The following is a 13,301-nucleotide window of genomic DNA, read 5'->3' as shown; positions in this document are numbered from 1 at the left end:
GGTTGACATACGACCGACATCTGCAGAAAAATTTCTTGATGAAAGTTTGGCTACAATATTGCATGCATGACTTTCCCGGTTATGCCTTGTTCTGCGGATGGTGTACAAGTGGAAAGATGCCTTGCCCAGTGTGCATGCAGGCCTTGATTTTCATTTGGCTGAAGAAGGGTGGCAAGTATGTTGCATTTGACCTGCATCGACAGTTCCTCCCTCCAGACCATCCTGATAGGGAAGACAAGAAGAACTTCACAAAAGGCAAAGTTGTCCATGAAGTAAACGAGATTCCAACGTTTTCTGGTGCGGATGTGCTTGCTCAGCTGAAAGCTCTTAAGCCTGCCGGTGAAGGGAAAGGCAAAGGCAAAGGCAAAGGCAAAGCCACAGGCGAAGACGAGGGCGAGGGCAAAGGAAAAGGAAAAGGTAAAGGGAAATTTTTTGAAGGATATGGTGAGACGCACAACTGGACTCACATTACCCCCTTCACGCAGCTTCCCTATTTTAAGGACCTCAAACTTCCATACAACATAGACGTGATGCACACCGAAAAGAATGTCGCAGAGTCCCTTTTTCGCACGATCCTCAACATTCCTGATAAGACAAAGGATAATGTTAATGCTAGAGTTGATCAACAGAATATTTGTGATAGACCACGTCTACACATGCAGCCTCCCACAGGCAGTCGAAAATCTTGGTTCAAGCCAGATGCTGACTTCGTACTTAAAAAGGATCATAAGATGGAGGCATTCAAGTGGCTGAAACACGTCGTGAAGTTCACTGATGGTTATGCGTCGAATATAAGTAAGGGGGTCAATCTTTCAACGGGCAGAGTGACCGGGCTCAAGAGTCATGACTATCATGTATGGATTGAGCGGATTATGCCGGTGATGGTTCGGGGCTATGTTCCCGAGCGTGTCTGGCGTGTGCTTGCGGAGTTAAGCCATTTCTTCCGCACGCTTTGTGCTAAAGAAGTATGTCCTGAGAAGATAAAAGAAATGCATAAGAAGGCGCCGGAGTTGATATGCAAGCTAGAGAAGATCTTCCCGCCAGGCTTCTTTACTCCGATGACACATCTCATTTTGCACCTCCCGAACGAGGTATTGTTGGGGGGCCCTGTGCAGAATCGTTGGCAGTACGGCCCTGAGAGACAGAACAAGCATCTGAGACAGAAATGTGGAAACAAAGCTAAGATTGAAGCTTCCATAGCTGAGGCAGTTATCCTAGAGGAGGTGGCAGACCTCAGGACAGCCTACTATCCGGACCATGTTCCCACGTTGCACAATAAGGTGTCTCGATACAATACAGAAGAACCCAAGTATAAACCCAAGTTGCCTCTATTCATCGGGCAAGGTGGTAGGGCTGGATGCTCGAAACCTTATCTCATGCCACGAGATGAGTGGGAGGATGTCATGTTCTATATCTTGCACAACATCAAGGAAGTTGAGGATGAGTGGATGAGGTAATACCTTAGCACCATTCTTTGAGTCAATTCGTTATGTTCACTTTGCCTAGTTCTTATACCGCTTTTCTTATTGTAGTCGATTCGTTGAAGAAGAATGGACGGGAATGCTGCCTCCTACTGAAGCGGAGGCACTTGCTCTTCTCCGAAAGGGTGCTGATGGAAGGAAAAATTTCGTTGCGTGGTTCATGGAGAAAGTAATTTTTCACACTTTCAATTAAACTCATGCACCCTATAATTTCAATTAAACTCATGCACCCTATAATTTCAATTAAACTTGTAGGGAAATGATCCGACCGGATCAATGGATGAAGAATTGAGATGGGTTTCTATGGGTTTTGATCCCGTCGTCATGACATGCGAAAAGTATGATGTGAATGGGTATCGCTTCCATACAGAGGAGCACCAGAACAGTCGGCCTGATCCCAAAACCATAAATACCGGAGTCTTCACTGAAGGAGATAATAAAGTAGATTACTACGGAAGGGTAGGAAAAATATACGAGCTTACATTCAAACGTGGCCGCGAACACCTAAGTCTCACTGTGTTCAAATGCCGATGGTTCGACCCCAAAAAGGGTCTGAGACATACGCCTTCTGTTGGTTTAGTTGAAGTTAAACCATCAACCGTCTATGCCGGAGCTGATCTCTTTATCGCTGCTACCCAGGCCACACAAGTATATTATCTGCCTTACCCATGCCAGAAAGAGTACCTAAAGGGTTGGGAAGTTGTGTTCAAGGTGTCGCCGCATGGTAAGCTACCGGACCCGAACGATGATGATTACTACAACATAAACCCCATGACATACGAGGGAGTGTTCTATCAAGAGGAACATGATGACGTGGTCCGAAGCAACGAGGATGATGACTTGGGTTATGTTGACCTGGACCCAAACGACGACGACGCACGGATTGATGGTGAGGCAGTTGTGAATCAAAGAGACATAATTATGCTTGAAAAGTTAAATGAAGACGCTGACGATGAGGAAGAGCCTCCACCTCCGTCAGACAACGAAGAAGATATGCGTGATAGTGATGATGAGACCGGTCCACAAATAGATTACAATAGTGATGATTCATATGGGTTCTAGAAAATGTAAGTTCTTTTAATGATCATTACAATAGTATGCTTAATGTGCTCTTCTGGTATTAATGTTTTTCCTGTATGCTTGTTTAATTGATATCCTTACTAATTGTTTATTCTCTTCTCAATGCAGGTTTAATAATCATGGGCAAGTCCAGCGGCGCTAGTTTCCTCAGTAAATTTAAAGGACTTACTCGGAGTGGACGAGCCCACAAGGTTCCCTCCCGACTACGCGAGGATGACACCTCACAGGGAGGTGGAGGGGTCGGGGGAGGAGACCCTAGAGGAGGAGGCGGTGGGGGGAGAGCCCCTAGAGGAGGAGGAGGTGGGGGGAGAGGCAACCGGGGCAAAAAACTCCGGGCCGTGTCTGAAATAGGAGGGTCTTCTTTGATGCCCTCCTATACAGAGGCACCTTCTGAGTCTGAGGAGGAGGAGTATGTTCCTGATGGCGAGGAGGAGGAGGCCGAGGAGGAGGGTGAGGAGGAGGAGGCCGAGGAGGAGGGTGAGGAGGAGGCCGAGGAGGGTGGAGGGGAGGTTGATCCCGCGTTGTGGGGTGACTTGCCACCGGGTTCTTCGCAGGGGTGGCTGCGTGGTAATGCCGGACTACCTACACCACCTTCTATCGAGGAGCACAAGTGGCTCATTGAACCTGTGGGGACAGAGTAAGTGCCTCTCAATCATATTTTCAACACATGACAACATTTTCTTATTGTACACATGGCAATCATTTGATTCTTTTGCAGAAACTGGATCCTTCACGGAAAGGGCCGTAAACCGAACGGCCTTATCACTGTCCTGTTGAAGGAGTTTTGGCCTGGCCTATTCTGCCCGCGGCCAGACAGGGACCCGCAGCAGCGGGTTTTGGCCACGAGCTGGGCCCACTACGAGGCTTGCAGCAACGCGGAGTACGGGACGACCGCTAAGGCCGTGATCACCAAATTTTGGGTAAGTTCTCTTCTGAATCACTTGTCTTCAGTTTCGTTCATAGTTTATCATTGAATCACTCAACTCATGCCTTGTTTACTTCTGGTTTTTGCATGATTGCAGCAACTCTATAGAGTTCTTGACGAGCACAAGGCCAGAGCCGACGTGGTCTTGCTTGCGGCTGCGAAGAAGAAAGCTCGTCAGTTGCAGTACGAGGTGCGCTGGGTTGCCGTCTCGCAGTACTACCACTACTACCTGCAACAAAAGATGCCCAAAACTCAAGCGCAGAAGCTACGACTTACCTTGAGCAAGGAGCAGTTCATGATGGTAACTATTACTAACTTTTCATTGTTTCAAGCAGTCAACTATATGTTTCGTGCTCACATGTCATGCTTCCAAAATTTGCATAGGTTGTTCCTCGTTGGTGCTATGGAAGGCATGACGGATGGGCGAGTTTGGTGGATAGGTGGCTCGGCGCCGATGCAGAGTTTGCTGCCAAGAGCATCAAGGCCCGGGCTAACCGTGGAGACGACGGGACACACGGCCAAGGAAACAGGAACCACTGGGGCTTCAAGGCCATGAAGGTATATCTATGTGCATGATGCATTTTTGTTCTTCTTTACGTCATGTTCTTATGTATGGCTGACTTCTATTTGACGTTGTAGGAGGACAAGTTGAAGAGGCCGCTCTCAGACATGGAGTCGTGGAAGCTGGCCCGCGAGCGGAGTCATCGCAAGGAGGGCGAGAGCCAGTACTACGGCAAGACCGAGGAGCACCTGGGGTCTTACATTCATCACTATCAGGAGTTGCATCCGGATGTTCCTGTTGCTGAGGTCGCCCAGTCTCAGATCGACGACACGGCGGTGGTGGCCATCCAGGGGAAGAAGAATGGCCGGTATCCGTGTTTCGATGGCTTGATCACTCCTTCGATCTCGTACACACGGCTTCGGGCTAGCAACCCGAGCCAGTTAGAGAGTACGGGGCGTTCACAGACTCCCTTAGCCCGCCAGCATGCTGTAAGTACTTCCTCTTTATCTTTTTCTATCTTGCATTCTCAGTTTATTTTCAGCATTGCTCACTTAGAAACAACCTAAATTATGTAGGCATATAAGGAGTTTGTCGAGCATAGGAATCTCGAGGTGCGGGAGTACTTGAAACGAGTGAAGGCAAACGATGATTACAACCGTCAGATGATGACGGTTAGTTTTGCCCTCTTAAAACCAACCTAAATTTTTGCACTTTCATTCCTTCTGATCTTCTAGTTTGCTTGTTTAACTAACATTCAGGCTATGTTGGCGTCTTGGACTAACCGCACGGATCCACCACAAATGGGACCCCCACCACCACCTGCGGGAGAACCCCCACACGTGCCCACGTTCGATGAATGGGTGGCACTAGGCAGTGATGGTCCGGTTAGTACATTTGCCTAACTACTAGCAAACTAGTTCTCGTTCATGAAACACTATCATATCATATTTACCGTTAGAATCTTTTCTGAAACATGTAGGGGACCGGTGGCTCGACTCCTGCTCCGTCGACCCCAGTCACTCCGATCTGGCAGAGTGGTGGTGGTCGCGATGGCGGTTTTGGCGGAGGTGGTGGTGGTGGTTTTGGCGGAGGTGGTGGTTGGGGTGGTGGTTTTGGCGGAGGTGGTGGTTTTGGCGGGGGTGCTCTTGCTTGATGATTCCGTGCATGTGGCCATCGTGCCATGCCTTTCATATTCCTACTTTTATCATGTTTCATGTCTTGCACTACTTTTATGTTCATGAACTTCCATCGGTGATGATCTTTAGATGATGTGATGAACTTGAGTATGTTTAGATGATGATGGTGAACTTGAGTATGTTTAGATGAACTTGAGTATGTTCACATGATGAATTGTCATATTTCTGCATAATTTCATATTGTTCTGTTTTGAAATGCTGTCAAATGAATTGGAAAAGAGAAAACAGGGAAAATAAAAAAAAACAAAAAACTATGCCTACGGCAAAGCCGTCGGCATATATACGCCCAGGAGTTACCAGGGCTTGCCACGTGGCACATCTATGCCTACAGCAAAGCCGTAGGCATATATGAAAAACTATGCAGACGGCTTTGCCGTAGGCATAGCCCTGCTGCCAGGAGAAACCAGGAGCTGCCACGTGGCAGAGATATGCCCACGGCAAAGCCGTCGGCATAGATTTCCATCTATGCCGACGGCCAAGCCGTCGGCATACATGCGCCACGTGTCCTCCCCTGAATCGCCAGCGCTGTTGACGGCGCCGTCCGTTGCCATCAGACGAAAAACAACGCCGACGGCTAAACTATGCCGACGGCTCTCCCTCGGCCGTCGGCATATGCTCCTATGCCGACGGCTATACTACGCCGACGGTCTGACACATCTACGCTGACGTGATCTACGCCGACGGGAAAAGGACGACGGCAGCCGTAGGCATAGATCTATGCCGACGGCAATGGACCTATGCCGACGGCCCTGGGCCGTAGGCATAGCCCGCGAGTCCGGTGGTGTACGCTCCGGCGCCGGCGCCGGCGGCCCGGGACTGGTCGGAGCTTCCCCTCGACGTGCTTTCTTTCCTCTACGTCAAGCTCGGCGCCATCGACGTCCTCATGGGTGCGGGCCTTGTGTGCCACTCGTGGCTCCAGGCGGCCAAGCTGCCCGACGTGTGGCGATGCGTGAAGATGGAGGGCCACAAGTTCGTGCGGAGGCACAAGTATTCTGCTAGATTGTTGGCCATGGCGAAGGTGGCCGTGGACCGCTCTGATGGGCAAGTTCAAATGTTTGCCGGAGAGCGGTTTGTTACCAATGAGCTGCTCATGTATATTGCTGAAAGGTAGCCACTTGAGTTATTTTCGAGTGGAGGGAGAGTATATTTTTTTATTAGAAGAGTTCAAATCTTAAAAATATCCATTAACTTTGTGAACATATCTGATTCCCATTTTGGTGGTTGAGTACTAATTAGAGCCAGTTGCTAATCTTATTATAGGTCGCCCTCGCTGAAGAGCCTTTGCCTCAAACAATGCCACCACATCACTGACGAAGTATTCATCGAGGTGATGCAAAAGTCACCTCTGGTAGAGCTGCAGTGTCTTGAGCTTGACGATATTGAACTCACCAATCAAGGGCTGACGGCAATCCTCGACAACTGTCCTCGCCTGGAGATTCTTGATATCTACAATTGCTGCGGGATCGAGATCGACGATGATGAAGATGAAGCCCTCCGAGCAAAATGTGATAGTATCAAGACTTTCCACATGGGTAACGAATGGGACAATGCAGCCGATCATGGTTATGATTATGAGTACAGTTATTATGACATCCATGACACTTATTATGATTCTAATGATTCCAATTACTCCGATGACTCGTGGTCATCAGAGGGTGCAAACATTGAATCCTGGACTACACCAGAATCGATCTGATCTAGCGAAGTGACATGGATGTACCGGACATTGCTGGTCCGCTGGTTTCTTCTCACTACTATTATGTAGTAATTATTCTGCAAATATAACTAGCGTTGCCATTTCCTTTTCACATGTCTATGCTTCGGTGCTTGTTACATTTTAATGTCGTTGTATTTGTCGATTAGCTTTGTCTTTTGGTATTGGAATTTTAGAGGTACGAAACTGCTTTGTGCACGACATGCGTGGCCGATATAGAAACAATGCAAAATTTGGCGGCGTCCTACAGTTTTCTTCCTCGCACGTCACGCACATGACGTCGTGTGTATAGCAACGCCTTAGAGGTATAAGGAGATCCTGCTAAATATGCCTCCCACGCTGCTCTACGGCTCTACCCCAGCGCAGCTCTGACTCTCCATTCACTGGTTCCTTGGTGTGGCCTCACCATTCCGCCCTTGCATTTAGCCTTGCAGCTAGACCTAGCTGCAGGAGTTCCAGGCATGGCGGTGCAGCCTCACATGGCTTTGGCTAGCTCCTCTGGCGCCCCCAAGCGGCTCCGCTTCCTGGTCGCGGCCCTTGCGGCCTGCGCATGCTTGGTTGTTTGTTGTGTTTTTGGTGGTTATTTGAACCTAATCAGAGAAATGGATGACAAAAAAGATTTCAATGCTCATGTAGAGATTTAGTAACTTAGTTCATCTGTTCCACCTTGACTTGTTCGCTGCAGCCATGGCGGTTGGCCGCAGGCAGGTCGTGGTGCGCGGGTAGACGTGGTTCTCATTGCCCAGCCCGGTTGGAGCTGCTCCCCGCCGAGATACATATCGGGCTCACCCTAGTGGTCGTCGGCCTCCTCCCCACTGCCTCAGTCGTCGTGCGTGCTCGTCCAGAAGGCCACCGTCGCCGGTGGCGGAGCCAGAAAATATGTATTAGGGGGGCCAAGTGCTACTAAAACAGGCTGCAGAGGGCCAAAGTGTTGAAAAATAGATTTTTAGCAGCAAATCAATACTAATTTTGCCATTGTTCATAGGAAATTATATGCAAAATCATGGTGTTAGGGGGGGCCAGGGCCCTGCTGGTCCCCCTGTCTCCGCGACTGACTGTCGCACGCAGCCACGTGGTCAGACGCACGCATCCCTTCACGCTGTCGCACCACACCTGTGCCGTCGCCGCCGCCTGCCACCATGTCACGCACAAACGCGCCGCAGCCGCTCGATACCGCCTACCCGCGAAGACCGCCATCGAGCAAGGGGAGAAAAGGCCCCGCCGACACTGATGCTAGCCGCTAGCGTCGAGGAGGGGAGGGGAGAGGAGGCCTAAGACCATATATTTCTTATTTTGAAAGTTTAGGTTGTTTTCGATTAACTTGGTCAAATTTTATAAAGTTTGCTTAGGTCAAAGCTAATATATAGAGGGAGTAGAAAATATATTAGGTTGCTATATTTCAAATATTCAGTACAAATTCAGAACAATAGTGGTGGTGGTAGCTATTGGATGATTAACACAATACTATGACCCTCTTTTTATCTAGGCTTGGATACTACGGACGAATTACCAACTGTAGGTTTATTATAGAACTTCAGAGGTTCAGCAACGCAAACTTGGAGAGAAGCTCATTGACAATGATGTCTGACTCCATGTCTGCACATAAGAAATCGGCCAACTTCTCTTCACAGACCGTTTTGAGCTTTTCGAGATCATATCTTTCCGCAGCTTCAAGGAACTCCAGCAGCCGGGTTGCAAATGTTTCAACGTCATCATCATCTGCTTCCATGAAGTCAGGTACTGCATCAGTGTAGATGAAGGTAAGCAAGCCCCTAAAGACGTCTGCTTTGATGCCACTTATCTTGACAACACACGATTCATTCATGGCACCAGAGAGTTGTGCCCTGAATACGGTCGATCGGGCCACAAGCAGGCAACGATGCGCAGCAAACTCCTCGCCGCCAACCTCAAATGTAATGTCAGCACACTCCTTGCTCAGGAGGAGATTGGCAAGACGGCTTTGCAAGTCAGGCGGTGGCAATTTTGTGAACGGACGGGCGGCGGAGCAGGCGCTCTGCCCCTTGGTATTCGTGCCCGGCTTGCACACAACAAGGTCACACCGGAGGATGAAGCTGTCGTCCTTGAGATGCCTTGATCTTTCAAAATCCTTTATTTTCATGAATTCATACTGGCCATCGAGACGTTCATCCAAGTAAACTGGTTGGCTTTGGCGGATGTGCTTTGGCACCCGCAACTCGGGCTGGTCAATGAAACTGAAAACATACTGAACGTTAACACTTGGCTCGATATCGTCGTCAAGGGTAAGGACAAGCGATATAAATTCTTCATCTTCAAAACCATTAGGGTGGTAGTGGATGGTCCAGCGACGGCCTCCAACAATGAAAGGACGAGACTCGATCCAGTAGTCATTGGGATTTGTCTACTTGGTGCGTGAGTAGCCTTGGACAAAGAGCAAGTGGTACCCGCAGTCCGCGCCAGAGTCAACGACCGACTCGGTGGCGGCGCATAACTTGCCGTCGGCGACGAGAGATGCGCCCGCAAAAGCCATGCCTGACATACCTCAAATAGTAGAGCTACGAGAAACATTAGTATTATATATGAGATGTGGTGCTATATATATTGGGTGATATCGTGGGGAAAGATTGAAGAATGATGAACGAAATTTATATGTACTTACTGATCGAGGAACGGAGGGTTTGTTGATCACTAGCACACGCGCACGGCAAACTTTGACGGCACTTGACTCTCTATTTATTTCTGTCAAGCAAATTCACGGTGCAATCTCACGCCATATAGCGCATGTATATATGGACGCTCGGAGCCTTGGATAGCAATCGTAGCCAACACGGACTACTTCTTCTTCCTAATCTAGCATAACGTTTCTATAACGTTTCTAATCTGATCATCCGGCCACATCGATCACGTCTAGACCTATACAGACTCCTACACGTCCACCTAATCAGGCCATGACGTCATGATACGATCAGGGCATGTGCTGACTTGACTTCCAAGAAAGAGAAACAAACTAAGGCTAAACTTGAGAAATAAAATAAAACAACAGCTGGGTTAACATAGGCATACCAATATGAAGAAGTGTAAATAAACGGCACTCCTAAGTCCTAACACAACATGAGGAACATAGTGGGGTACTGGACTGGCAGATGGGCCTGGGGCCACACGTGAACGCATGATACTTATTACAGACTTAAAATGAGCTGAGTGTCTCGCATTGTAGTTGGCTTTCACTGATGGCTTTCATAGTAGCTCCTACTAGACCATTTTTGGAAATGGAGGAGGACCCCGGCCTCTGCATCTGCACGATGCATGCAGCTACTTTATTAATTATTCACACAAGACCTTACAAAGTCATACAACAGTAAGACTAAAGTCATCGTCTAGGCAACACCTGTCGCTACTCCTATCTAGTTGATAAAGGGATGCTGATAGTTTGGGCCTAATACCAAATAGACCTCGCAGTCAAACCTAAACATCTAAGACCTGAGGTCCAACCAGGAACACCTGCCGGGTATGGGGCACCTACCAGTCCGGCGCACTCCTCAACCAGGACGCCTGCCAGGTACGAGGCCGCCACAGTCACTTGCCACCAAACCATCTTCAGAGCTGTACTGTTGCATCTACCGTGCCAGGTCTTTCTGCCATCGATGCCACCATGACGCCAGACAGCGTCGTCCTCCCGCGCGAGTCTATCCTCACACATCGGACGCGGAATCTGCACTGCACCACGCTATCGAGATCCGTCGCCATCAATGTGTAGGATGAAGCACCGCTCCACCAAAGACGCGGTCCATTGGTCCCTCGAGCCCGTGCACACCTCCAAGAACGATGCCCCCAAGGGGGAAACGACACAAGAGCGCCATCATCATCCGATCTACTGATCTAGGGTTTCCTCCGGAGGTAGCAGATAGCTGTCTTTAACTTCTCCTTGGCGATGCCTTCAAGAAGGAAACGCCGCCTCACAGCGCCGTCACCGCCGGCCTTGGCCAGGTTTTCACCCAGATCTGAACAGAGAACCTCCATCAAGCAACTTGTGCACGAACCGCCGCCATCGTTGCAAGGGACTGGACGGAGAATCCAGGCTGCCGCCGCCTGACCGGCCATGGCACCACCATGGTTCCTAGGCCGGCGTTGCCAGGCCCACCATGCCCGCCTGTAGACGCTCACCAGATCCGCGGGCCCACTGAAGCCCATCTAGGTACGGTGAGATTCGCGATTTGGGCCGCCGCCACAGGGGCTCCTCTGCCACGGTATTGCACCTGCGCTGAAGCTGCTATCACACTCGCTCCCGGGAACCCTCCGCTCCACACCGTCGGTGCCCCGCAGCTCCGTGTGCCGCCGCCGCCAGGGGAAGACGCAACCACCACACGAGGGGGAGAGCCCCGCCGCCGCCATCACTGGCTAGGCTACGGGCGTAGCCTCCGGCGGCGGCAGGGGAGAGAGGACGAGGGAGGAGGCCTTTGGGCCGGCGGCGGAAGATCGCCCCCGTCTCGCCTAGGTTAGGCGACGCGGGGGCAGGGGAGAGTCAGCGGAAATGTTTTGCCGAGGGAGAGAACCTTATCGAAAAATCCTCCTACTAGACAATGGACAGAGTATTATCACATTACTCTTATATAGGTTTGAAACGTGATTACTTGAGTGATTCAGGAAGAAAACTCGGAGAGAAGCTCCTTGAGAACCGAGGGGCTGCAGGTCCTGATTATTTTCACCAGTTCACCAGCCGTGAAAACTGTGTGCAAACCTGTTTGAGTTTTGATGAAGTCCAAGCAGGCCACCTTCAACCAGAGGCAGTGTCTCCGCTCAGCCACGACAATAATGTCTGCCACCGTGTCTGTGCGGATCATATCGCCCAACTTCTTTTCACAGATCGACTTCAACCATTGGAGATCATATCTTTCCGCGGCTTCAAGGAGCTGCAGCAGCCAGTCTTCTTCCGTTTCATCCTCTTTTGTATCATCTGTCTTGTCTGCAATCTCAAATTTGGGCATTTCTTCAGTGTAGATGAAAGTAAGCAAGCCCTGTGGGAAACGTCGTACCCTCGCTCACAGATTTGGGAAGGAAGAGATGGATATCTAATTACAAGAGATAACAGAGAATATAAACTACCTATCTCTATCCCTGTCTATCTATCTTCGATTACAAGGAAGGCCGGCTGGGCTGTCATGATACAATATCTTGTTTGACACCCTCCCTTAATCACAAGTTAGTCAAGTTGTGATTACGCTTGAATTCCTCAAGATTCCTTGTAGGCAATGCCTTTGTGAAACCAGCTGCAACCCGATCTCGTGAATGCACGAAACGGATCTCCAATTGCTTGTTAGCCACCCTTTCTCTGACAAAGTGAAAATATATTTCAATGTGTTTTGTCCTGACATGAAACACTGGGTTAGCAGATAAATAGGTAGCACCAAGGTTATCACACCATAGACATGGGACTTGCGTGTGTTTTACACCAAGCTCTCTCAACATGGACTGAACCCAAATAATCTATGTTGTGGCATTTGCTAGTGCTTTATACTCAGCTTCTGTACTTGACCTTGACACAATGGCTTGTTTCTTTGCACACCAGGATATCAGGTTTGGCCCAAAGAATATCGCAAAACCACCAGTAGAGCGTCTGTCATCTAGACATCCTGCCTAGTCAGAGTCAAAAAAAGCACTAACAAGAGTGGAAGAGGACTTGTTGAAAGTAAGACCAAGATTCATAGTATTTTTCACATATCTCACTATGCATTTTGCAGCAGTCCAATGAGTTTTAGTAGGAGCATGAAGAAACTGACACACTTTGTTAACATCAAAAGAAATGTCAGGCCTTGTTAAGGTTAAGTACCGAAGTGCTCCCACTAAGCGCTCCCACTAAGCTTCTGTATCTGGTACTGTCTTCCTGACTCAAAGGTTCTCCTTCAGCAAGTGACAATTTTCTCTACTACATAGCAGTGTTGGTGAAGGCTTACATCCTTGCAACCCAACTCTTCTTTCCAGATCAGTAGCATATTTTCCTGAGAGAGATGAAGACTGTCTCCATGTTTCTTGACTTCGATCCCTAAGAAGAAATGTAGGTCTCCCAGATTCTTGAGGGCAAACTCAGCACTCAAGTCCTTTAATAATCCTGACAAAGCTTCATCAAATGAACTCGTGACAATTATATCATCAACATAATATAGAGGTATTTGCTACCTCTTGAGCACTGCGTTGGTTTTCCCTTGAAGAGAAAAGGGTGATGCAGCAGAGCAGCGTAAGTATTTCCCTCAGTTTTTGAGAACCAAGGTATCAATCCAGTAGGAGGCCACGCACGAGTCCCTCGCATCTACACAAACAAATAAACTCCTCGCAACCAACGCGATAAAGGGGTTGCCAATCCCTTCACGGTCACCTATGAGATTGAGATCTGATAGATATGATAAGATAATATTTTTTATATTTTTAT

General features: G+C 48.9%; 1 pseudogene; it reads right to left on the bottom strand.

Annotated features, from left to right (window-relative positions):
- Positions 1-8,419: 8,419 nt before the first annotated feature.
- Positions 8,420-9,407, bottom strand: LOC123130250 (BTB/POZ and MATH domain-containing protein 2-like; annotated as a pseudogene).
- Between the last annotated feature and the right edge of the window lie 3,894 nt (positions 9,408-13,301).

The sequence above is a fragment of the Triticum aestivum genome, chromosome 6A (assembly GCF_018294505.1).
Source record: "Triticum aestivum cultivar Chinese Spring chromosome 6A, IWGSC CS RefSeq v2.1, whole genome shotgun sequence".
NCBI lineage: Eukaryota > Viridiplantae > Streptophyta > Magnoliopsida > Poales > Poaceae > Triticum > Triticum aestivum.
Note: the sequence above shows the minus strand (reverse complement) of the source record. Positions and strands in the feature narration are given on the sequence as shown.